Source organism: Tachypleus tridentatus, chromosome 9, assembly GCF_004210375.1.
Source record: "Tachypleus tridentatus isolate NWPU-2018 chromosome 9, ASM421037v1, whole genome shotgun sequence".
NCBI classification, from domain to species: Eukaryota; Metazoa; Arthropoda; class Merostomata; order Xiphosura; family Limulidae; genus Tachypleus; species Tachypleus tridentatus.
The window spans coordinates 21,496,527-21,523,108 of record NC_134833.1 but is presented as its reverse complement, the minus strand read 5'-3'; the positions used below and the strand labels follow the sequence as shown (position 1 = coordinate 21,523,108).

At 34.8% G+C, this 26,582-nt stretch overlaps 1 pseudogene across 1 annotated transcript in view; it reads left to right on the top strand.

Annotated features, from left to right (window-relative positions):
• The window catches only part of LOC143224836 (uncharacterized), a 43,992-nt pseudogene extending 20,262 nt beyond the window's left edge, over positions 1-23,730 (top strand). Inside the window, exons 3-8 of the transcript XR_013013464.1 lie at positions 10,955-12,040; positions 13,162-13,241; positions 14,521-14,627; positions 17,625-17,893; positions 21,127-21,279; positions 22,850-23,730. The product of XR_013013464.1 is annotated as an uncharacterized LOC143224836 (transcript). The remainder of the gene's footprint in view (positions 1-10,954; positions 12,041-13,161; positions 13,242-14,520; positions 14,628-17,624; positions 17,894-21,126; positions 21,280-22,849) is intronic.
• The last annotated feature ends 2,852 nt before the right edge of the window (positions 23,731-26,582 follow it).

Here is a 26,582-nt window from a genome sequence, read left to right as displayed (position 1 = left end):
AGCACTAACTACGTCATTCACGGTGGTTTTTATACAAATTTCATTCTTTGTCACTACGGAAATTAGGAACCCTTGACAGGGGATGACCGCTATCGCTCAGGTCGTAAGGCGTGTCTTGGTTTTCAGGTTGAGGAATGAGGGGGGGGGCTAAGTAATAGACTAGCGAACTAAGTTTTGTGGGGTAGGAAGTAGTGTTCGAATGGTAACTGCTTAACAAAGGGAACCTCGTAAATAGGTTGAATCAAGTGAACAATACACGTGTGTCGTCATATAAGTATACACTGAATTTAATTACCTCATTTACCAGTCATTAATTAGATTAAATTGAGAGCTAATTATCTTTACATAAACAATGAGAGAAACCAAAACCGACGTTTACCAATGGTTAAATGAGACAATGTTTGACCTAGAGACAACCATTACAATCTCACTTAGTAGTGCAGACTTACCTCTACTGTGACTGTGCTATGACTCTTCCTCTACTGTGACTGTGCAGTGACTCTACCTCTACTGTGACTGTGCTATGACTCTACCTCTACTGTGAATGTGCTGTGACTCTACCTCTACTGTGACTGTGCTATGACTCTACCTCTACTGTGACTGTGCTGTGACTCTACCTCTACTATGACTGTGCTGTGACTCTACCTTTACTGTGACTGTGTTGTGACTCTACTTCTACTGTGACTGTGCAGTGACTCTACTTCTACTGTGACTGTGCTGTGACTCTTCCTCTACTGTGACTGTGCTGTGACTCTTCCTCTACTGTAACTGTGTAGTGACTCTACCTCTACTGCGATTGTGCTGTGACTGTTCCTCTACTGTGACTGTGCTGTGACACTTCCTCTACTGTGACTGTGCTGTGACTCTTACTCTACTGTGCTGTGACTCTTCCTCTAATGTGACTGTGCTGTGACTTCCTTTACTGTGACTGCACAGTGACTTTATATCTACTGTGACTGTGCAGTGACTCTTCCTCTACTGTGACTGTGCTGTGACTTCCTTTACTGTGATTGTACAGTTACTCTACCTCTACTGTGACTGTGCAGTGACTCTTCCTCTGCTGTGACTGTGCTGCGAATCTTTCTCTACTGTGACTGTGCAGTGACTCTACCTCTACTGTGACTGTGCAGTGACTCTTCCTCTACTGTGACTGTGCTGTGACTCTTCCCATGTGAGACAGCGGTGGATTTACAGCGTTAAAAATCAGGGATTCGATTCCTTTAAGAGGACATTGCAAATAGCCCGATGTGGCTTTGCTATACAAAACTCACACGCTGTTGTGGCTAAGCCAATCAACGAAGTTTTTTTACTCGAAATGTTCCTGCACACTCAATATTTATTTGACTGTAAAACATATACTTAATTTAAGAACGCTCCCATCAGACCGCGTGGAAGTGAGATGTTTGTTTGTTTTTTTTCAGAGCAGTAAAAATAATAAGGGCCTGGCATGGCCTTGCGTGTAAGGCGTGCGACTTGTATGTAATCAGAAGGTCACGGGTTCGCGCCCGCGTCGAGCCAAACATGCTTGCCCTCCCAGCCGTGGGAGCGTTATTATGTGACGATCAATCTCACTATTCGTCTGTACAAGAGTAGCCCAAGACTTGGCGGTGGGTGGTGATGACTATCTGCCTTCCCTTTAGTCTTACACTGCTAAATTAGGGACGGCTCGGTGCAGCGGGCTAACAACCTACTCACTTAAATACTTGTTGAAGAATCCGCATGCGATTGCGGGCCTATGTTCCTAGATGGAATCGTTATGGTGATAACTAACTAAAAATAATAAACAGGAAACAGGTGATTACGAATGGCTTTTGCATATATAGGTGAAATCTATAAATCTGTACTTCTTTTAATGTGTGTTGTTTGTCTGTTTTACTTATTTATAGCAAAGCGACATCGAGCTATCTGCTGTGTCCACTGAGGGAAAGCGAACCCATGATTTTAGCGTTGTAATTCTGTGGGAGCCCATAATTGAACCTAATGTTTGTTTGTTTTAGGGTCATATTACTCAAGCGTTAGCTGGGAGTAGCCTTCATTAATTTTGAATTGATTAACTAGGAGGAATCTAATTAGCCAGTAACACCCACCGCCAACCTTTGGGCTACTCTTGTCTAACAGAATAGATAAATTTGACTGACACTCTTGTAGTGCTTAAGGCACTCGATTCGTGATCTGATGGTCGCGGGTTCGAATTCCCGCCTACCAAACATGCTCTCCCTTTCAGACGTTGAGGCGTTATAATGTGACGGTCAATCCCACTATTCACTGGTAAAAGAGTAGCCCAAGAGTTGGCGGTGGGTGGTGATAACCAGCTTTCTTCTCTCTAATCTTACAGTGCTAAATTAGGACGACTGGTGCAGTTAGCGCTCGTATAGCTTTGCTGCAAGGGGAGGCAAACAACAAATCCATGGATTTACAGTACGAACTTCTAACCACACAAGTTCATACTTGATCACGATATAGTACGACACTTATTTCTTATTTGTGCATACATTTTAGTAGTTAACTCAGATACTCGTATGCCCACTTTACTAACTGAGACTGCTCAGAATTCTTTCCAGACCCTCATAATTGTTCTGTGTAACCTACAGGAGTCACGTGATGGTTGACTGGAGCACATTTTTTGTCTAAAAATTAGTCTAAATACCAGCTGGTCAAAAGTTTAAGACAGTACTGAAACGAAGCGTTAACCGGTAAGCACGTAACGAAATTTGGTCATTTGTGTTCAAGCATTAGCGTTGCCAACATTTCCCACTGACATCCCCTGTGTTATGTTTGGGTAAAAACATGGCAAAGTCTAAAACGTTGACAGAGTTTGAATGTGGCAGAATTGTCGAGCTGCAAAAGCAAGGTCTCTTTCAACGTGTCATCACTGGTGAGACTGGACGTAGTACAACTGCTGTTGCAAATTTCTTAAAAGACCCTGAGGGATCCGGAACGAGAATTTCAAGTGGTCGGCCCAAGAAAATTTCGCCGGCATTAAGTATGAGGATTCGACGGGTTTTTCGGCAAGACACCAGCCGATCGTCGAACCAGATGAAGGCCCTTACGGACGCAGAATGCAGCTCAAGAACAATAAGACGGCATCTACGATAGAAAGGCTTTGAAACCGTAAACGTCTTCCAATGTTACGACTCCTTCCACACCATGAAACAGCTCGGTTAAACTTTGCTGAGAAGCACCAAACATGGAACGTAGAAAAGTGGAAAAAGGTTGTGTTCTCTGATGAGAAAACATTTAACCTGGATGGTCCAGATGGCTTTCAACGTTACTGGCACGATAAGGATAACCTACCGAAGACATTTTCTACACGATACAATGGAGGAGGTTCCATCATGATCTGGGGTGCTTTCTCCTTTCATGGAACAATGGAGCTTCAGGTTATGCAGCGGCGTCAAACAGCAGCTAGCTACATCAACATGTTGGAGAGAGCATCCTTATTGACTGAAGGCCTTCGCTTGTGTGTAAATGACTGGATCTTTCAGCAAGACAACGCTGCAATCTACAATGCCCGCAGGACAAAAGTCTCTTTCATGGCGAATAACGTGATTCTTTTGATCATCCAGCGTGTTCGTCCGAACTGAACCCCTTTGAAAATGTTTGGGGTGGATGGCAAGGAAGTCTATAGAAATGGACGTCAATTCCAAACACTGCATGATCTTCGTGAAGCCATCTTCACCACTTGGAATGACACTCCAGCCAGCCTTCTGCAAACGCTAAAATCGACCATGCTAAAGCGAATGTTTGCAGTTATTCGCAATGACGGCCGTGCAACTCACTTCTGAGACCTCTTGTTGGGCATTTCCTACCCTGTTTAGGACTTCTTTTTGGTATGGTCTTAAACTATTGACCAGCTAGTATTTAGGCTAATTTCATAGTGTACACATTTTTTCCTATTAAATGCTAAAAAAGTTTGATTTTTATTTTCCCTTTTCTTATTTTCATCTTTCAAAGCTCTACTCAAATAAGTGGTTGAGTCTAACAATGAAAAATGCATATTTTTTCTTCATGTTCATCTTATAACATAACTATCAACATCGAAAGTTCTGGAACATTTTGAGCCTGCCAGAATAATGGAGAGTTATGTTATTGTTTAGTTAGTTTGTTTGTTTTTTATATTTTACTGTTAATTGTTCAAAAAATATCTTGTTAGTGCTCATCAGCCATGTTTTTTGCATTTTCAGTAGAATCAAGTTGTACAAGTGTTTACTTTAAGAGCAGAACGTTCTTTTATGAGGTACACCATGAAACCAATTGCTTTTGAAAAAAAATGAGAAACGCGTAATAAGACCAACAGGACTGCACCAGTCGTATTAGATTTCTACAGACAAAACTGTAGTTTTGATATCCTGAAACTAGTACGAAAACTGGAAGCTAACAATGAAACTTCAACCCTACCGTTTTGTTGAAAAACAAAAGTTGTTAAACTAAAGCCATAGAAGCACACAGTTTAATTAAACACCACTTTATCAGCCTAAAGGCATGCGTTAATTTTGTTATATTGATGTGACAAAAATGGTGATACTTATATAGGAGAGTCTTGTATGTTTCTATAGTCTATGTGCTGCCATCTATTCGAGTTTATTTGAAACATATTTTGTAGGCAACTAAAATTCTTCTTTCTTTTTTTTTCTTGTATCCATCAAACGAAGTTAAACTAGCATTTATCTATTTTTTGAAGAATCCGTTCTGTCTGCACTACTTTTAATAAGAAATTTATTGTTAATCCAATTTTATATCTTAGTAAAATTTAGACTTTGCATTTAAAATTTGAAAATAGCTTTTGACTTCCTAACATGATATATTTTAAATTTATGCTTCAAAACATCTTTGATCTTCAGTTAAAACATTATAAACTCCAAGATATAAACAAATAATATCCCTTTAACATCAACAAAATATTTCATATTTGAAACATTAAATTACAAAATACCTGCAATCCATAGAAACCCACTTGAAGTAAAACTGTATTCTCAAGACGGGTGGTGTGGGTATTGAAACTTTAGTTAAAGAAACGTACAGAACAACGTTTCGTGTTGACCTGAAGATGACCTAAGAAGGTCGAAACGTTGTTCTGTACTTTATATTAATTAAAGTTTTATTACTCATACCAGCCGTCTTGAAAATGCAAAAAACAAACCTGCAAATATATTATAACCACAACTTTAAAATCTCGAAATTCCAAATGAGTTATTTTCAATATATAACATATTCTGATAAAACTTGAATATAGTTACGTTAATAACTACTGTTTAATAGGGAATTACTGATGAAAAGCAACGCCTTGTTGTTCTTTTGGGAAAGACTTCATAATAGCTTTTGATTGTACGTTCCTCTATAGAATTCGACCGTGTGGTTTTAATATTATTTAGATACACAAATAATATATGTAAAATGGTTATGTAATAAGAGAAAGGACAACTGCTGGTGGCAAAGTGCATTGACGTGTTTGGCATATCTGAAAGAATATTGTACTTGAATTTGCAATACAAAGTAACTCAAACTACTACTGGACTGAACTTGTAGATTAAAACTACTACTGGATTGAGCTTGTAGATTAAAACTACTGCTAGACTGAACTTGTGAATTAAAACTAGTACTGGATTGAGCTTGTAAATTAAAACTACTACTGGATTGAACTTGTAAATTAAAACTACTACTGGATTGAAATTGTAAATTAAAACTACTCCTAGACTGAACTCGTAAATTAAAACTACTACTGGATTGAACTCTTAAATTAAAACTACTACTGGATTGAACTTCTAAATTAAAACTACTACTGGATTGAACTTGTAAATTAAAACTACTACTGGATTGAACTTCTAAATTAAAACTACTACTAGACTCAACTTGTAAATTAAAACTACTACTGGATTGAACTTCTAAATTAAAACTACTCCTAGACTGAACTTGTAAATTAAAACTACTACTGGACTGAACTTGTAAATTAAAACTACTACTGGATTGAAATTGTAAATTAAAACTACTCCTAGACTGAACTCGTAAATTAAAACTACTACTGGATTGAACTCTTAAATTAAAACTACTACTGGATTGAACTCGTAAATTAAAACTACTACTGGACTGAACTTGTAAATTAAAACTACTCCTAGACTGAACTTGTAAATTAAAACTACTACTGGACTGAACTTGTAAATTAAAACTACTACTGGATTGAACTTGTAAATTAAAACTACTACTGGAATGAACTTCTAAATTAAAACTACTACTAGACTGAACTTGTAAATTAAAACTACTACTAGATTGAACTCGTAAATTAAAACTACTACTGGAATGAACTTCTAAATTAAAACTACTACTAGACTGAACTTGTAAATTAAAACTACTACTGGATTGAACTTGTAAATTAAAACTACTACTGGAATGAACTTCTAAATTAAAACTACTACTAGACTGAACTTGTAAATTAAAACTACTACTAGATTGAACTCGTAAATTAAAACTACTCCTAGACTGAACTTGTAAATTAAAACTACTACTGGACTGAACTTGTAAATTAAAACTACTACTGGATTGAACTTGTAAATTAAAACTACTACTGGAATGAACTTCTAAATTAAAACTACTACTAGACTGAACTTGTAAATTAAAACTACTACTGGATTGAACTTGTAAATTAAAACTACTACTGGATTGAACTTCTAAATTAAAACTACTACTAGACTGAACTTGTAAATTAAAACTACTACTGGATTGAACTTCTAAATTAAAACTACTCCTAGACTGAACTTGTAAATTAAAACTACTACTGGACTGAACTTGTAAATTAAAACTACTACTGGATTGAACTTGTAAATTAAAACTACTACTGGAATGAACTTGTAAATTAAAACTACTACTAGACTGAACTTGTAAATTAAAACTACTACTAAAATGAACTCGTAAATTAAAACTACTCCTAGATTGAACTTGTAAATTAAAACTACTACTGGATTGAACTTGTAAATTAAAACTACTCCTAGACTGAACTTGTAAATTAAAACTACTACTGGACTGAACTTGTAAATTAAAACTACTACTGGATTGAACTTGTAAATTAAAACTACTACTGGATTGAACTTGTAAATTAAAACTACTACTAAACTGAACTTGTAAATTAAAACTACTACTAGATTGAACTCGTAAATTAAAACTACTCCTAGACTGAACTTGTAAATTAAAACTACTACTGGATTGAACTTGTAAATTAAAACTACTACTAGACTGAACTTGTAAATTAAAACTACTACTGGATTGAACTTGTAAATTAAAACTACTCCTAGACTGAACTTGTAAATTAAAACTACCCCTAGACTGAACTTGTGAATTAAAAATACTACTGGACTGAACTTGTAAATTAAAACTACTACTGGATTGAACTCGTAAATTAAAACTACTCCTAGACTGAACTTGTAAATTAAAACTACTACTGGGTTGAACTTGTAAATTAAAACTACTCCTAGACTGAACTTGTAAATTAAAACTACTACTAGACTGAACTTGTAAATTAAAACTACTACTGGATTGAACTTGTAAATTAAAACTACTACTAGACTAAACTTGTTAATTAAAACTACTACTGGACTGAACTTGAAAATTAAAACTACTACTGGACTGAACTTGAAAATTAAAACTACTACTAGACTAAACTTGTTAATTAAAACTACTACTGGATTGAACTTGTAAATTAAAACTACTACTGGACTGAACTTGAAAATTAAAACTACTCCTAGACTGAACTTGTAAATTAAAACTACTACTAGACTAAACTTGTTAATTAAAACTACTACTGGATTGAACTTGTAAATTAAAACTACTACTGGACTGAACTTGAAAATTAAAACTACTCCTAGACTGAACTTGTAAATTAAAACTACTACTAGACTAAACTTGTTAATTAAAACTACTACTGGATTGAACTTGTAAATTAAAACTACTACTGGACTGAACTTGTAAATTAAAACTACTACTAGACTAAACTTGTTAATTAAAACTACTACTGGATTGAACTTGTAAATTAAAACTACTACTGGACTGAACTTGAAAATTAAAACTACTCCTAGACTGAACTTGTAAATTAAAACTACTACTAGACTAAACTTGTTAATTAAAACTACTACTGGACTGAACTTGAAAATTAAAACTACTACTGGACTGAACTTGTAAATTAAAACTACTACTAGACTAAACTTGTTAATTAAAACTACTACTGGATTGAACTTGTAAATTAAAACTACTACTGGACTGAACTTGAAAATTAAAACTACTCCTAGACTGAACTTGTAAATTAAAACTACTACTGGATTGAACTTGTAAATTAAAACTACTACTGGACTGAACTTGTAAATTAAAACTACTCCTAGACTGAACTTGTAAATTAAAACTACTACTAGACTAAACTTGTGAATTAAAACTACTACTGGACTGAACTTGTAAATTAAAACTACTACTGGACTGAACTTGAAAATTAAAACTACTCCTAGACTGAACTTGTAAATTAAAACTACTCCTAGACTGAACTTGTAAATTAAAACTACTACTGGACTGAACTTGTAAATTAAAACTACTACTAGACTAAACTTGTGAATTAAAACTACTACTGGACTGAACTTGTAAATTAAAACTACTACTGGACTGAACTTGAAAATTAAAACTACTCCTAGACTGAACTTGTAAATTAAAACTACTACTGGACTGAACTTGTAAATTAAAACTACTACTGGACTGAACTTGTAAATTAAAACTACTACTAGACTAAACTTGTGAATTAAAACTACTACTGGACTGAACTTGTAAATTAAAACTACTACTGGACTGAACTTGTAAATTAAAACTACTACTGGACTGAACTTGTAAATTAAAACTACTACTGGACTGAACTTGTAAATTAAAACTACTCCTAGACTGAACTTGTAAATTAAAACTACTACTGGACTGAACTTGTAAATTAAAACTACTCCTAGACTGAACTTGTAAATTAAAACTACTACTAGACTAAACTTGTGAATTAAAACTACTACTGGACTGAACTTGTAAATTAAAACTACTACTAGACTAAACTTGTGAATTAAAACTACTACTTGGTTGAACTCGTAAATTAAAACTACTACTGGACTGAACTTGAAAATTAAAACTACTCCTAGACTGAACTTGTAAATTAAAACTACTACTGGATTGAACTTGTAAATTAAAACTACTACTAGACTAAACTTGTGAATTAAAACTACTGCTAGACTGAACTTGTAAATTAAAACTACTACTGGACTGAACTTGAAAATTAAAACTACTCCTAGACTGAACTTGTAAATTAAAACTACTACTGGACTGAACTTGTAAATTAAAACTACTACTGGACTGAACTTGTAAATTAAAACTACTAATGGACTGAACTTGTAAATTAAAACTACTGCTAGACTGAACTTGTGAATTAAAACTACTCCTAGACTGAACTTGTAAATTAAAACTACTACTGAATTGAACTCGTAAATTAAAACTACTACTAGACTAAACTTGTGAATTAAAACTACTACTGGATTGAGCTTGTAAATTAAAATTACTACTGGATTGAGCTTGTATATTAAAACTACTACTAGACTGAACTTGTGAATTAAAACTACTACTGGATTGAACTTGTAAATTAAAACTACTACTGGACTTAACTTGTAGATTAAAACTACTACTAGACTGAACTTGTGAATTAAAACTACTACTGGATTGAACTTGTAAATTAAAACTACTATTGGACTAAACTTGTGAATTAAAACTACTACTGGATTGAAATTGTAAATTAAAACTACTACTGGATTGAGCTTGTATATTAAAACTACTACTGGATTGAGCTTGTATATTAAAACTAATACTGGACTGAACTTGTAAATTAAAACTACTAATAGACTGAACTTGTGAATTAAAACTACTACTGGATTGAACTTGTAAATTAAAACTACTACTGGACTTAACTTGTAGATTAAAACTACTACTAGACTGAACTTGTGAATTAAAACTACTACTGGATTGAACTTGTAAATTAAAACTACTACTCGACTTAACTTGTAGATTAAAACTACTACTAGACTGAACTTGTGAATTAAAACTACTACTGGATTGAACTTGTAAATTAAAACTACTGCTAGACTGACCTTGTAAATTAAAACTACCACTGGACTGAACTTGTAAATTAAAACTACCACTAGACTGAACTTGTAAATTAAAACTACTACTGGATTGAACTTGTAAATTAAAACTACTACTGGATTGAACTTCTAAATTAAAACTACTACTAGACTGAACTTGTAAATTAAAACTACTACTGGATTGAACTTATAAACTAACTATATTACTAGAAAAAAATCTAAATTGAAACTACTACTAGACAAAACTTGTACGTTTAGGTTAAAACTAAACAAAACTGGTACTTCTAAATTAAAACTAAAAGTACTCCAAAACAAAACTTCTAAATTAAAATTACCACTCGGCAAAACTTATACTTCTAAATTGAAATTACTACTAGAATCAAAACTTACATACTTGTCCACTTCATGATGTTCATGCCAGGCAACCAATCTAAACTCATATCACGTGAAACGTGTAATACATCTCAGAATGAAATAATTAATTTAATTAATGCTATTTTAGGATTTGAGACTAAATATTTTCTAGTGTTTCATTATCGCTGTACAGTTTGTTTAACTGTACAGTTTGTTTAACTGTACAAGTTTATTACATCTAGTTTTATTCTATCTTATCGACTTCATTTGTACAGTTTGTTTAACTGTACAAGTTTATTACATCTAGTTTTATTCTATCTTATCGACTTCATTTCTTCATCTCTTCTTGAAGTCGATGTATTTTTGGAGAAAGGAAAGAAAAAATACAGTTTGTTTGCTAAGATTTTCTATTATTATCATCTCTTAAACGTACGTTGTAATCAGAAACTGATCGTGTCTGTTTCCAGGGCATGGTTTACACATTCGCCCCAAGCCATGTTACAACGGTAAAGGAGAACAAGGCACGTGCATGTTTGTGTGGGACTGCATCAACACGAACGGACAGCACCTTGGATCGTGTAGTGACGCTTATCTGATTGGCAGTTGTTGTGCTCATGACGATGAATTAAACAAGGTGTCACACGAATCAGGAGGAAAGAAAAGAAAACCGCCCCATGCTACAACCGCTATTTCTGTAGCGGTTGTACCCCATAAAACACACACTTCATACGAGGTTCAGAGACCAGCGGTAGCTGTCACATCACCGACTTTACACGTGGAAAACAGTAACCTGTTACGTGATCCTCCTTCAACAGTGTTGGGGATCTCCTCCACCAATGGTAATATCTCTTCTTTTCTGCAACCAATATTATCCCCCGACTCTACAACACTATATTCAGTGAATTACACCTCTCGAATTTCTACAGCTTTATCCACCAACTCGATGATTTCAACTGAGAACCCAAAATTTTCTGCTGGAGCTACTAATAAGCGACCTCTAGTGGAAAACTCTAGCAGCAAGCAATCGCTCTCTACTACTGTAATATCCATTCTTAACCCTAACGATACTACAAGGAAACCTGGTTTTACAACATCCATGTGGGCTGGACCAGTAAGAAAACCTACTGGCTTTCCTGAAAAGTCCACAACAACAACTGGCACCATTGAAAGATCCACTATTACAGCGACTACCGTACAAAGTCCTACAACACTAACACCTACAGTTTTTACTTCCACAAATACTACATCAACTGTTGCCACCAGCACAACGGTTACAACCACTTCCATTCCAGAAATAACAGCTTCCACTAAACTGTGTACGTCTTCATCGAAAACAAAAGTACCTCCATCAACGGTTTCCATCAGCACAACAATTGCAACTACCGTCACTTCAGAAAGGACAACTTCCAATGAGAAGTTTACCTCATCCACAACAACCAAAAATATGACGACCATAAAACCTGTGTCAACAAGCATGTTCTTTCCTGGTCATATCAATAGTCATACAACAACTTGGGACTTTCCTAAAAGGAAACCAATAGACCCATACAAGGGTAGGTTATAATTCTTTGAAATAACTTTTCTTTTTTTAATTTTGGAAAACTACTACGTTTTGAAGGTTTTGTTTTTCTAAAATTCTGTTGTGTTTTCGTCCAGTATTATGGCTGATAAACCAATAAATATCAATTAAATATTTTAGAGATACTTGAGTATAATTTTATGGCAAAAAAACCTTGAATTCTGATTAGTAAGAATAGAAACTACTTCTGGTTAAGTAGAAGGTAATTTAGGACCAGTTGATCAACCAAACTTCAGAGGTTTCACTTAGTAACCCAGTAGTTAAAATTAACTGAAATTCAAACCAGTTGATAAAATTCATCTGCTTAAAGTGATCACAAATTTACGTTTTGAGATGTTTTTTTTTATATTTATTAATTAATTAAGTATAATAGTTACAATTATTTAATTACTCAAATATGGTAGCAATCAATTACTGGGATGTTAACACACATTTGGGAGACTTTCACATTCTTGATGAAGAGAAACCCACTTGAAATAAAAAATGTCTCTCAGAACGGCTGGTGAGGGTATTAACACTTTTACTGATAAGGAGAGAACAACGTTTCGACCTTCCTAGGTCATCTTCAGGTTAATCTTGTTCTCTACTTATCAGTAAAAGAGTTAAACCCATACCAACCGTTCTGAGATACAGATTTTCACACTGTAGCCAGTGCTTGATCAAGACGATTGTAGGGTCTATGTGGCTTCTGTTCGTAGATCCCACCAGCAGTATACGTGAGATAGATTATGGATATTATAAATTATGGTTTGAAATTTAAGTAGTTATATGTGAATAATGTGTACGTGCTGTTTATGTGTGTTAATACACTGTAGTTAAATATCGTGAGTGTGTATACGAAAATATATCACATAACTTAAAGATATAATAATTTTTTTTACAGTAACACGTGTGTTTCATGTTTTTATGTTTATTAGTTTTTGGCCCTCTGAGATTAATTTTAAGGAAACTTTTTTATGGACGCAAAGTTTTCGTTGGCTTAAGACACTGTGCCTAATAAATAATCCAGCCATGACTGCAGCTATTTGTAATTATTCTAGGGTATAAAAGATGACCCACATCAACTCCTAATGCTTACTTCCTTGTTTCTTCCAGAGTGTGGAATCCCACCTTTACATGCTCGAACGAAAATAGTTGGTGGTCAAAATGCAGCCTTCGGAGCTTGGCCGTGGCAGGTATGTAGATCAGTGTAAACAATTAAAAGGACGTTGGTGGCAAACAGATTTTGACCACTTAAAATGTGCATTATATAACACCGGGTTGCACAACGATGGATTGTGTAACACCGGATTGTATAACACTGGGTTGTATAACGCTGGATTGTGTAACAACGAACCTATAGGGGGCATGAAATACGGAACATCAAATTCAAGTGAAGTATGAATCATTCTATGATGTTTTATATGGCTAAGTATTAAACTTTTGAATTTGTAAACAAAAATACTAACAGTCGTTTTGTAATCAATAGATGGCGTAGCATCATTGTTAATAGTTTTACTGTTAGATTCAAACACAGTTTATAACATGGTTGTATTATTATATTCTAACACAATTTACAATGTCATACAGAACATATTGCAACGCTTTTGACATGAAAACTTTAAAAGACATTGCAACTAAACCTTGGATTTAAACTATCGTGCCGCTGACCACGCTTTATATTTTTACCGGCAGATGCATTATAAGAGTAACAATCAGCTCAGCTATTCGATTACATGATGCTTCTTTCTTTGTTTTTCAATTTCGCGCAAAGCTACGCGAGGGCTATCTGCGCTAGCCGTCCCTAATTTAGCAGTGTAAGACGAGAGGGAAGGCAGCTAGTCATCACCACCCACCGCCAACTCTTGGGCTACTCTTCTACCAACAAATAGCGGGATTGACCGTAACATTATAATGCCCCCACGGCTAAAAGGGCGAGCATGGTTGGTGCAACGGGGATTCGAAGCCACGACCCTCAGATTACGAGTCGAACGCCTTAACCTACCTGGCCGTGCCGGGCTTTGATAATGCAACTGATTGTCTTTATTTTTACTCGTCAGAACCTCAAAATTTGGAACGACTATGGGTGATACCAAGGAATATGTAATCTGGCAGCGTAACTCTACGTTTTATATAGGGTGTTGATATTCAAGTTTGCTAAATAAAACACCAAACATTCAAAGATCGAACAAACCAAATGACTTTTACGGTCAGTCCAAGGCCTCATATTTCAGGTGAAATGTTAAAGATACTAGAGGGGCAAACGTATTGAGCAATCAGCTTAAGGTGCCTAATAATAATTATTATTAATAATTGTGATGTTCTATCACCAAAAATAAAAACAAAAGCTAAAATATCCAACATTTTCGTTGAACATTAAGTTCTGAACCCCCTGAATAGATATATTTATATTACACAACTGCAATTAAAAAAAAACATTGTGTTAATATATTTTGTCTCTGCAACTGTTTTCAGGTATCTGTTAGACGGACATCCTTTTTTGGTTTTTCCAGTAACCATCGATGTGGTGGCGCCATCTTGAACAGCAAATGGATAGCCACGGCTGGACACTGTGTGGATGAGTATGTTGTATATTATTTGTTCAGAAAATAAATTTTGATCCATGAATTGAACGCGTGGTCTTGTTCTATTGGAGCTCAGTTTCTGTAGAAGAAACTATTAACTAGAACGTGCCGCAAATAATAAAATGGCCAAGCGTGTTAAGGCGTGCGACTCGTAATCTGAGGGCCGCAGGTTCGCATCCCGGTCGCGCCAAACATGCTCGCCCCTTTTAGCCGTGGGGGCGTTATAATGTAACGGTCAATCCCACTATTCGTTGGTAAAAGAGTAGCCCAAGAGTTGGCGGTGGGTGGTGATGACTAGCTCTAGTCTAGTCTTACACTGCTAAATTAGGGACGGCTAGCACAGATAGCCCTCGAGTAGCTTTGTGCAAAATTCCAAAAACAAACAAGTAATAAAAAGGTCCAAGCATTCGAATGTCCAGTATTCTTAGCAGGCCGTCACTGCCATAAAAAATTACCCAATATCTTGTGTTGTTGGTAATGAAGAAAACACCAACAGTAAACGGAACAAACTGTCAGAAGTCTTGATATTGGAGAATCTAGTTTCTACACGCTCATGGGTCGTCTTCAGTCTGACTTGTTGAAACTAGTTTTTCAAATATCAATACTTCTGTCAGTTTATTCCTTTTACTGTTGGTGTTTTTCTCTTTCAGTTATTCAGGTTTCTATTGATTCTGCTCTATCACAAAAGAACATCACATTCTCTAAACTCTCTGGATATTGGCTTTTTAATATACCATTCACCACCGGTGGGGTCCATATGTTACAAAATATTGAGTAATCTTACATTTTTAATTCATTTTCTAATTAAGGTCCGTTGAGGATTCTGGTTATATTTAGTGATGTTAATTGATATATTGATGAGATGTTGTGTTTAATTTTTTGTGTTTGTTTGTAAATAAGCACATAGCTGCACAATTGTGCTCTGCCCATCATGGTATCAAAACCTCGTTTCTAGTGTTGTTATTCCACAACTATACGGCTGTGCCACTAGTGGGTTTTGTGTTTCTGTATACATGTAATAATGTTTCTAGAATATGTCATCGTGGGGTAGAAGATAGTAATGAATTATAGAAAAGGGCGAATCAAAACTGGTCAGATGTTTCTAGGTACAAAATAAATGTGTTCTTTGCCTTTAAGAAGTAACTATATATTATTTTTATTCATAAAAAAAGCTCTCTTTGTATAGATGGGGCCCGACATGGCCAAGTAGTTAAGGTACTCGACTCGTAATCCGAGAGTCACGGGTTCGAATCTCCATCATACCAAACATGCTCGCCCTTTCAGCCGTTTGGGCGTTATAATGTTAAGGTCAATCCCACTATTCGTTCATATAAAGAGTAGCCCAAGAGTTGGCGGTGGGTGGTGATGACTAGATGCCTTCCTCTAGTCTTACACTGCGAAGTTAGGGACAGCTAGCGCAGATAGCCCTCGTGTAGCTTTGCGCGAAATTCAAACCAAACCAAACCTCTCTTTATTAGAGATAGTCCTGACATGGTGGTGTGTTTAGGACGCTCGACTCGCACTCTGCAGGTCACGAGTTGCAATTCCGTCATCAAACATGCTCACATTTTCAACCATTAAGATGTCATAATGTAATGGTGAATCCTTCATTTTGTTGGTAAAATATTAGCCCAAGGGTTAGCGGTGAATGGTTTTGATCACCTGCCTTCCCACTAGTCTATCATTTTCAAATTAGGGATGACTACCATGGATAAACGTCGAGCAGCTTTTCACAAAACTCAACAAACAGACAAGTAAAACGTTTGTACAACTTCGGGCGATGTCTGACGCTGTTTTACAATACCAATAAAGTCATCGTAACGATTTCATATTCTATTCATCTTACATAGTACAACTACCACTCCCGTTTAAATGACAACGATTTCATGTCAGTGAGAGTCACCATGTAGGGAAAATATAAAATTCCAGAAAGACTGAATCCTGAAATCTCAGATACGAAGGAAGAGAGAGCTCTCCAATAGGGGATCTGTCCTCCAACGTCACTCCATCTAGACACCTCAATTTTTGAGTGCATAAATGATTATTTTTAAAGGGGGTGTTTTAAGGTCAATGGGGTATTAAGCCCACTGTGTGGAGGCACACACACACACATAAATGTGTGTTAGTAAAATTAAACAACATGTGTAAGTAGTAATGATAACTCAGAACGAAAGACGAAGCCTTAATCCTTTCAAGAAGTTCGGGATCCCTTGGTATTATCTTCCACACAAAATAGGTTTGATTGGAATATTGCGCAGAGCTATACGAGGGCTACCTACGCTAGCTGTTCATAATTTATCAGTGAAAGACTAGAGGGAAACAGTTAGTCATCATCAACCCCACCCCAACAACTCTGGGGCTACTCTTTTACCAACGTATAGTAAGATCGACCGTCACGCAATAACGCCCTTACAAGGCGAACATGTTTGGAGGGACAGGGACTCGAACGCTTGATGCTCACAATGTGAGCCAAGGATCCTAACCACCTGGCCATTCTGGGCCCGAAAAATTAGGTATAGGATAAAGGAACAGTAAATGGTCTACATGGGTGATTTTATAACTCCACACGTAGTAAATTGTGAAGCCGATATTGTCACTACCAGTCACTTCTTATAACTGTTTTGAGACTATGATATGCGGTAACTAATTGCCATTTAAAGTGTCAAAAATCGTCTTTCTACTTATAAATGAATAAAAACCCGTATAACCCGAGCGCTTTCGAAAAGTGGACCTTTCTTCTTAATTTAAAAAAAATGGACAAATGGAAGCCAGCTTCTGTATTTTGTTTGTTTGTAATTAAGCACAAAGCTACACAATGGGCTATGTATGAGCTGCCTACCACGGGTATAAAAACCCGGTTTCTAACATTACGAGTCCGCAGACGTACCGCTAGGCCAATAGAGGTTGGCAGAGATATTACCTTCTTTGTTTTGTTGTTAGTAATTTATGGAATAAAACTGTTGTTACAAGAGCGCTGACTCATTTTTCTTACAGCTTACTCCTTTCCCAGATTCGAGTTAGGATGGGAGAGCATGACTTCTCTAGCGTCATGGAGCCTTATTCTTTCGTGGAACGAGGGGTGAGAAGAAAGGTTGTCCACCCCAGCTACAACTTCTTTACTTACGAAAACGACCTAGCCCTAGTAGAACTGGAAGCGCCAGTGAAGTATCGGCCTCATATCGCCCCAATATGCCTTCCATCAAACGAGGATTTTCTGATTGGAAGAAACGCCAGTATTACCGGTTGGGGGCGCCTCAAAGAAGGTTCGATACCACGTTCGATTTATTCAAATTCCCTTGCAGTTTTTTTGTTGTTGTTTTGTTTTCCATTTCAAAAATGGTTAAACTATTTAAATATCCATTTGCTGTTGAGTACAATTTTAGAGAACTGTAGTTTTGGCAAGTTTTCTTTTTTGACACAAACTCACAGTGTGATACATTTAAAACAAAATACGTTATTCATGGCTTATCATTCGGCCGTAGAATTGCTGTGTATATTGCTTCCTCGTTAAATATTCTAATGATAAAAATATATATAAAAATCCCTGTTCATAAATAAGTATTATTAATTGACCACCAAGATATTTTGTTTTGTTTGTTTTTCACTATAAGCAACCCTACGTAGTATTAAAAATATTTTGTTTGGAATTAAACAGAAAGATACGCAATACGTTATCTGTGCTTTGCCCACCACGGATATTGAACCTCGGTTTGTTTGTTTTTTAGTGGTGTGAGTCCGCAGGCATATCACTACGCCACTGGGGATCCACAAATCGTACAGCTACATCAACTAAGACATACCTGTCTGTACCGTAACATTCTAATAAAACCATGCATTTGAACAAACGTTATTTATTCTGGAAAAGCATAGAGCTAAAATTCCAAATTTGATACCTGCGTGGTAATATTGCTTAAATCAAAAAAATTATTCCGGAAAATATGTTCATATATATATATATATATATATATATTGGTTTTATTCATTTAATGATACGCCGCACGTGTGTGTGTGTGTGCTAAGTTTGTGAACTTCGTTTTGTATCTTGAATGTTACATCTTCAAGTGAAACTTCGGTAAATGTCAAGAAATTCTAAATAAAGTCACTGTAGAGATTGTGAGGGAGTTTTACCATTACAAACTCCATCTACTGTTCCAACAGGTCCCCTATTGGCACAGGGGTATGTCTGGGGACGTACAACGCTAGAAATCAGATTTTGATAAACGTAGTAGGCAGAACACGGATAGCCCATTGTGGAGCTTTGTGTTTAACTTCAAACAACTGTTCCAACAGGAAGAGTAATCTATGCATGTTCGGTTACCAAACATTAGTAGAAATATCTCAGGAAACTCTCTTATCTCCAGAAAGTCCAGATACAGTAAAACATGTCTCAGGCGGAATAGCAGGAAACCGAGTAAAATATCCGAGTTAAGCAGGTTTTCCGCCTTAGACAGTGAACATGCATTACCTTAATTATATATAATTTTGAGCAGAACGTTATACTTGCTTGACTCGAGGGAAGTAAGGCATTTGTGAATAAAATTATTATATTATTTATGTTATATTTATTAGAATAATAACATAAATAGACATTCAAAATATATACAAGTACACAAAATATTAATCAAATTTATTTGAGAAAAGTGTTCAATTTCAACTGTTTTGTTTTTTTAATGGTCTTTCTCATGTGGTTAAAATAGAACACCAATTCTACGACCTTTTCATGAAGTTCATTTTCCCCTTCATTTTACATACAATTTGATAACGTTAATATAACTTAACACTTGTGATGAAGTAGAATTTCTATTTCCTCACTATCTTTTCCATTTTGTTCATCTTCTGAATCTCTCACACTGTTACCATCTTGAGATTATATTATAGATTTTAAATCAATTTCATCAGTTTCTGTTACAACATTCTTGTCAACGTTCACAAAACTTTCCACGTTCACAGAATCATCTGCATCAGTCTTCTCAATCAGAGTTTGGATTTCACTAGAATCATCATAACAAACAACTTCTCCACAATCTCCGCCATTATCAAGAATAAATCCACAGTTTCAAAAGCACTTTATTACAGATTCATATTTTACGTATTTGATTGAATCACTTAAAAATTCAATTACATCTAACACGTCAATTTTCACGGTCATTTCAGATGCTCTCTTACAGTTGTCCATGTTTACAATAATATACTGAAGCATCAGTTTTCTGTATTTCAGTTGTATACACTGTATAATTCCATTATCTAGTGGCTGTAGAACTGCTGTTGTACATGGAGGTAGAAAGACTAAACAAAACATTTGAATGTTGAAGTTTTGGGTGACAAGTTGCATTATCTAGGAAAAGTAGAATGTTCCTATTTTCTTGTTCCATTCTTTTGTTTAATTTGTTCAAAAATTCCTCGAATACAACATTTGTCATCCACGTTTTATTATTCACTTTCACAGGAAGTTGATTTTTCCTTACATTTTTGAAACAGCTCGGATTTTCACTTTTACCTATCAACCATGGTTTCTATAGTTTTACATCAATAAATGTGACCAGATGTACAGTCAATCTTTCTTTCTAATAGCGACCTCCGGAATAATAACGGCAGAAAAAAGAACAGAATATATTTAACCACAACTTACTGTAACAAAATGTCCGAGAATTTATTAATATTTAAACAAATTATTAATTAAATAAGAAATTCATATTTAATCAAAATCATTTTTTCCACCTTACTCAGGTTCTAATCCTACTTGTTGATAGATGTGGTAGGTGAAAGATAGTTTTACGTCCGCCTTACGCAGGTTCCGCCATATAGAGGACCTTTTAGGAGAAAAATCTTAAGATAATGCTGCTAAATTTTGATACTTCCGGTTTGTAAATGTTTCCGCCCTATGCAGTTTCCGGCTTAGACAGTTTTTACTATACATCATCTTTTGGACTGTCTGGAAGTCCATATTGCTCTTCCATCCACAGAAAACCCAGATCTTAACTTCATTTGTCATCTTTGAAACTACTTAAAAGCTTCAAATTGGAATATCTGTCCACAGTTATCTAATATTCATTAAGTGGCTCACCTTTCAGGTAAAACAAAACAGACATGATTTGTACCTGACACAAAACAGTGAGAGCTTTATTGTTTTAGAACAGTGATCAATTAGATTTGTCCAGTTTCAACTAAATATCCACATACTATCGATAAGCTAGTGTATTTGAGTCATCTGGATTTGAATTCGTTGTAAAATGTACAAGATAACCAAGTTTTCAAACATCTCAGATTTCATATTTTCAACAAATTATTTCAGTCTTAATTGTTTTTGTTTATTGTACACGTCTCAGAAACCTTAATCCACTGAGTTTCTTGAAAACTAATACTATTTTGTGTCCAGATGTAGCAGCCATTTTCAAGGTTCACCATAAAGGTCGTGATGTTTCTTGAGACGACTAAATCAGGTACGTTTTGATGCTAAACAGTGTAACTATATTTGATCTCCTAATGTCCTTCACAGGTGGAGTTCTTCCGTCCATTCTACAGGAAGTTCAAGTTCCCATTATTAGCAACCATAAATGCAAGATTATGTTCTTGGCTGCAGGAAGACGAGTATATTCCTGACATTTTTATGTGCTCTGGCCTCGAAGAAGGAAGAAAAGATTCTTGTCAGGTATGGCGCTGATTAGCTTACTTTGTAATGCTATATTTCGAGCTCGAAGTAAAATGTTAAATGTTATTTGGTAAAATGGACCGAAACCTAAATAAAAAGGCTTAAGTTGGTAATGTGTTAACAGCTGTAACTCAGCTATCTCAACGGGCTCAACTCATCTTTACTTCACGATATTGTGAACCTATTAGTCATTACCAATTTCTTACATGATATTTTTCAATCACAACTGCGTTTTACTGCAAAACATACTTGGTGAGCCATATCGTAATGTTCGTTGCATATCCGACTGCTTCAAGGTAGAACTGAAAATAAAATGTGGGGCGGGTCTTACAATCCCTCATGCATTCGGAACACTTCGTTCACCAGTTTCACGTGAAGAAATTCATAAAATAAATAATAATGTAATCAAAATTAGATAAAAATAATAAAATAACCACAATTAGATAAAAATAAAAAAATAACCACAATTGAATAAAAATAATAAAACAATCAAAATTAGGTAAAAATAATAAAATAACCACAATTAAATAAAATAATAAAATAACCAAAATTGAATAAATATAATAAAATAACCACAATTGAATAAAAATAATAAAACAATCAAAATTAGGTAAAAATAATAAAATAACCACAATTAGATAAAAATAATAAAATAACCACAATTGAATAAATATAATAAAATAACCACAATTGAATAAAAATAATAAAACAATCAAAATTAGGTAAAAATAATAAAATAACCACAATTAGATAAAAATAATAAAATAACCACAATTGAATAAAAATAATAAAACAATCAAAACTAGGTAAAAATAATAAAATAATCAGAATTAGATTAAAATAATAAAATAACCACAATTGAATAAATATAATAAAATAATCAGAATTAGATAAAAATAATAAAATAATCAGAATTAGATAAAAATAATAAAATAACCACAATTGAATAAATATAATAAAATAATCAGAATTAGATAAAAATAATAAAATAATCAGAATAAAATAATAAAAAAACAGAAATTATGAGAGCGAAATGTGACTACTCAAACCGATAACGTCCCCCATTTATATCAGGCAGTATAAATATGCCTTCACTGGCTGTGAACAGTTGTAAGAAGGTGACTGAATGCTCTTCAAACTAAAGAAGAAAAAACACTCAAAATAAGGTGCTACCACTCATTCAGTCACTGAACATGAAGCTTATCAAACAACAACTCAAATAAAAGTTAAAAATCCTTTTACCCAACAAATCTTTCATTATAATACTAATACCTTCACTGGCAGAGTACGTGAATATCATGTCATTACCAACAGAATCCTGGAACACCAGTCACATTACCAACATGTTACGCTCCTGTGTTCAGATTTTCCCGTCTTCCTGTGTAAGTCACGCTTATTTTCCTGGTAATTGGATCATCAAAACTAAGGATTATTTTCTTTTGCTCGTTTATAGTTTAAATATTCTGTAAAATAAGTGTAAATTAGCGTTTACTTTTCAAACGAGAATCTGTCAAGAGGTTCGTCTTTTTCTAATAGCGATAATTTATAATGTTTATGTTGTTTATCGTAGGGAGACTCTGGAGGACCCGTGCAAGTCCAGGGTGAAGATGGACGATGGTTTTTGGCCGGTATAATATCATGGGGGATCGGATGTGGCGAACCCAATCTACCAGGAGTCTGTACCAGAATATCAAAGTACAAAACCTGGATTTTAAAGAATATAAAATAATGTTTGTCATGATACAGTTCTGTAAATTCCGTAATTTACAATATAAATCGTGTTCAAACTGACGAGAACAGTTTTAGCAAATGGGACGAATATTCGAAAGTTCTGGCACTGAAAGTGGCCTGGATGTATCCTTCCGTTGTATTTGTGCTCATTGGAACTCTTCAGTAACACAATTTGATTCATGGACTATAATAAACAATCCACGCTTTGTATTATTTTTCCATTACAGTGCATATTGGTAATTTCAAGGGCTAAGAAGAGCTATGAATGTCCAACGGTAGGACAGCGGTAACTCTACGGACTTCCAACCCTAAAATCAGGGGTCCGATTCCCTTCGATAGACCCACCACACAGCCTGATGTATCGTTTTGCAATAAGAAAACACACACGCTGTTGTGTAAGGTCAAAGGTGTTATATTTATTTTTCAAACACGCTTGATTATTGAAATTGTTCTGTCTGTCTGGACAGTCAATGAAATTTTCTATAACAATCAAGATATGTTTAGTTTCTTAAGTTTGGTCATTGTATGTGTGTGGGTGTATAGCTTCAGTGTTTTATATATACAGATAATAGCGTAGATATTTATTGTTATACCACTGTACACTGTTATACCACTGTGCTGTTTTTCTGTGTTGACGTCACGACTGAAAGCACATTGTAGAAAATAGATGTCTTATTAAGATTTGAGTGGGATATTAATTAAAATACACTTCGAGGAGAAGATTTTTGTTGTTTAGAACTAAGCACAAAGCTACACAATGGGCTATCTGTGCTCTGCCCACCACCGGTATCGAAACCTGGTTTTTAGCGTTGTAAGTCCGCAGACATACCGCTGAGCCACTGGAGGAGAAGAAGTGATTCAGTTCTATTCACTGAGGGTCCAAAGCAAATTAATGATTTAAAAGAGTTTGTCTTTGTTAACTTCAATAAAGTTAAACTCAGCACTTTTTGATGGAGTTTGATTCACTCTTAATCTGACACCAGAGGTCGAAAAGGCAGTAGTTTCAGAATATTTTACTCTTCCCTCAGCACCTCCCTACAACAATATATATGTGGACTTACAACGATAGAAACCAGGTTCCGAAGCAAATATACGCTCAACATATTCTCAAAATAAATATATCATGAACTGTTCAGACTGCGCCATCTCGTAGGCCGGAAGATAACTAAACTAGACAGTAACAGAACCGTTATTTTTCAAACATAAGGACCCACTGGGCAACGCCTCAGTAGTGTAGCTACACGATTGGTTATCTGTGCTTTACCCATTACGGATATCGAATCCCGGATTCTAGCATTCTAAGTCAGCTGACATGCCGCTGTGCCACTTAGAAACAGTATCGTCGACCTTAAATAGTTCAGAGATAAACCAAAAAAATTCATAATTATTTTAGAAATTTCAAGGATAACCCACAAATGATAGGAAATTGGAAACTTTCTGAAGATATATATATATATATATATATATATAAGAAATGGTGGGATTCAGATCTGCAACCATACTTATTGAACGGATACTTTAACCAACTGGGCAATTTACAATCTGAATTCCACAACTCCTGGGGCGTTATAATGTGACGGTCAATCCCACTATTCGTTGGTAAAAGAGTAGCCCAAGAGTTGGCGGTGGGTGGTGATGACTAGCTGTTTTCCCTCTAGTCTTACACTACTAAATTAGGGACGGCTAGCACAGATAGCTCTCGAGTAGCTTTGTGCGAAATTCAAAAAACAAACAAACAAACCACAACTCCCGGTATTTTGGACTTTTTGTATTGGTTCTTCCAACTCCAACAAATTAATCATTCGGATTTGAAGTTTCACGATCACGTTGTTATAATTCAACACTCTTGTCCAATTCTACTTTCAATGAACGATGAAGTGTGGCTGGTATTTATAGTGAGTATTTATATTATTTAAAGAACATAATTAGCAAATAGAATGGCAGTTTTGAATCCCATCTTGTTTTATTTCTCATTTCTCTCGCACATTTTTGTATATAATATAACTTATAATTGTTTAAGAAAACACAAGTTCCATATTTTCTCATTCATGTGTTTGTTAACATAAAAAAATATAGTTTCTTTACTCTGTGTTTTCGTTTCATTAAAGTCTCAAGTTTCACAAAGGATTTTCTACAAGCGTAATAAAAACTATCTGATAAAACTTTAAGAAAACAATGTTGATCATTTGATAAGTTTATTTATTTGATAAGTTAAGGTACTGAACTCGTAATGTGAGGGTCGTGGGGTTCAAATCTCCGTGACACCAAACATGCTCGCCCTTTCAGCTGTGGAGGCGTTATAATGTGACAGTCAATCCCATTATTCGTTGGTAAAAGAGTAGCCAAAATTTTATACGATCCATCCATGAACAGAAGACAAATAAGCAAACTTAAAAATTTACTGTAAAAAAACTAGTTTGGTTTCTTCAACTTGTCATGACAAGTTAGCCAATCGATTCATCTCTGTCAATATTATGATTTGTAAAATTATGTGAAATTAACAGTTCGGTTTGTTGTCAAATTGAGGATGGCTGTAGAGGTGACCAGGTTTATCCCACGGCTGATATAAGTTGTCTCCTTGAAAATGAAGAGCTTGGATTACGCATTACGCTTGTTTTGATCAAATCATCGCAAAATTATTTATTCATCCATATAGATCTGAATTCACTCGAACCACATGTTAAGTAGCGATTTGTGGAAGATGTTCTGCTAAGTTTAGGAACGTTTAGTGGACTTGAAAAGAAAATTATATTAAATGATTTAAGTTTTATCTTTAATCAATACTATCTTGATACTATGGTACTTAATTTATTGTTAGCACTGAAAACACCATAATTATATTCGTTTGTTCGTCGTACGTTTAAGGTACGCAATTTTTGGTATAAGTTTGTGGTTTATTCATTTTAAACAGATATGTGCAAGAAATTCTCCTCAAAAAATTATATATATATATGTATGTATGTGTCACAAAGCCTGTTAAAATTGTATAAAAATGTATCTACTTTTCTCAGTCGTAACATCCACAGTTTTATTAAAGGTTAATCAAAGTGATAATTATAATAAATTTTAAATTAATTCTGTCTTTCTAAAGGTCTATATTAGCTGTAACAACATCTTTGTCTGTAATATTATGTATTCAAAATTACAACAAAATCTTTCAGAATAAGTAAAATCATTAAAACGAAAAACGTTTCTTAATCTGGTATCTGATTTCCAGACATTGCGATAAATAACCATTAATCGAATATCTTAATTACGAAATAATGTTAAATGTTCCTCTGTCAAAATATTAAATTATTTTTATTTGAAACTGATTTTATACGAAACTTATTTGGATAGTTTTTGTTATGTTTCTAAAATATTTTATTTTCTCTTCTTTCTTATATTTTCGTGCTTAGGCTGTGAAATATCGTAATATTTTAAAGAAATAAATATGTTTTGCAGATTAGGATAATTAAAGAAAGTAGTTGAAAGTAGTCCCTAATTTAGCAGTGTAAGACTAGAGGGAAGGCAACTAGTCATCACCACCCACTGTGAACTCTTGGGCTACTCTTTTACCAACGAACAGTGGG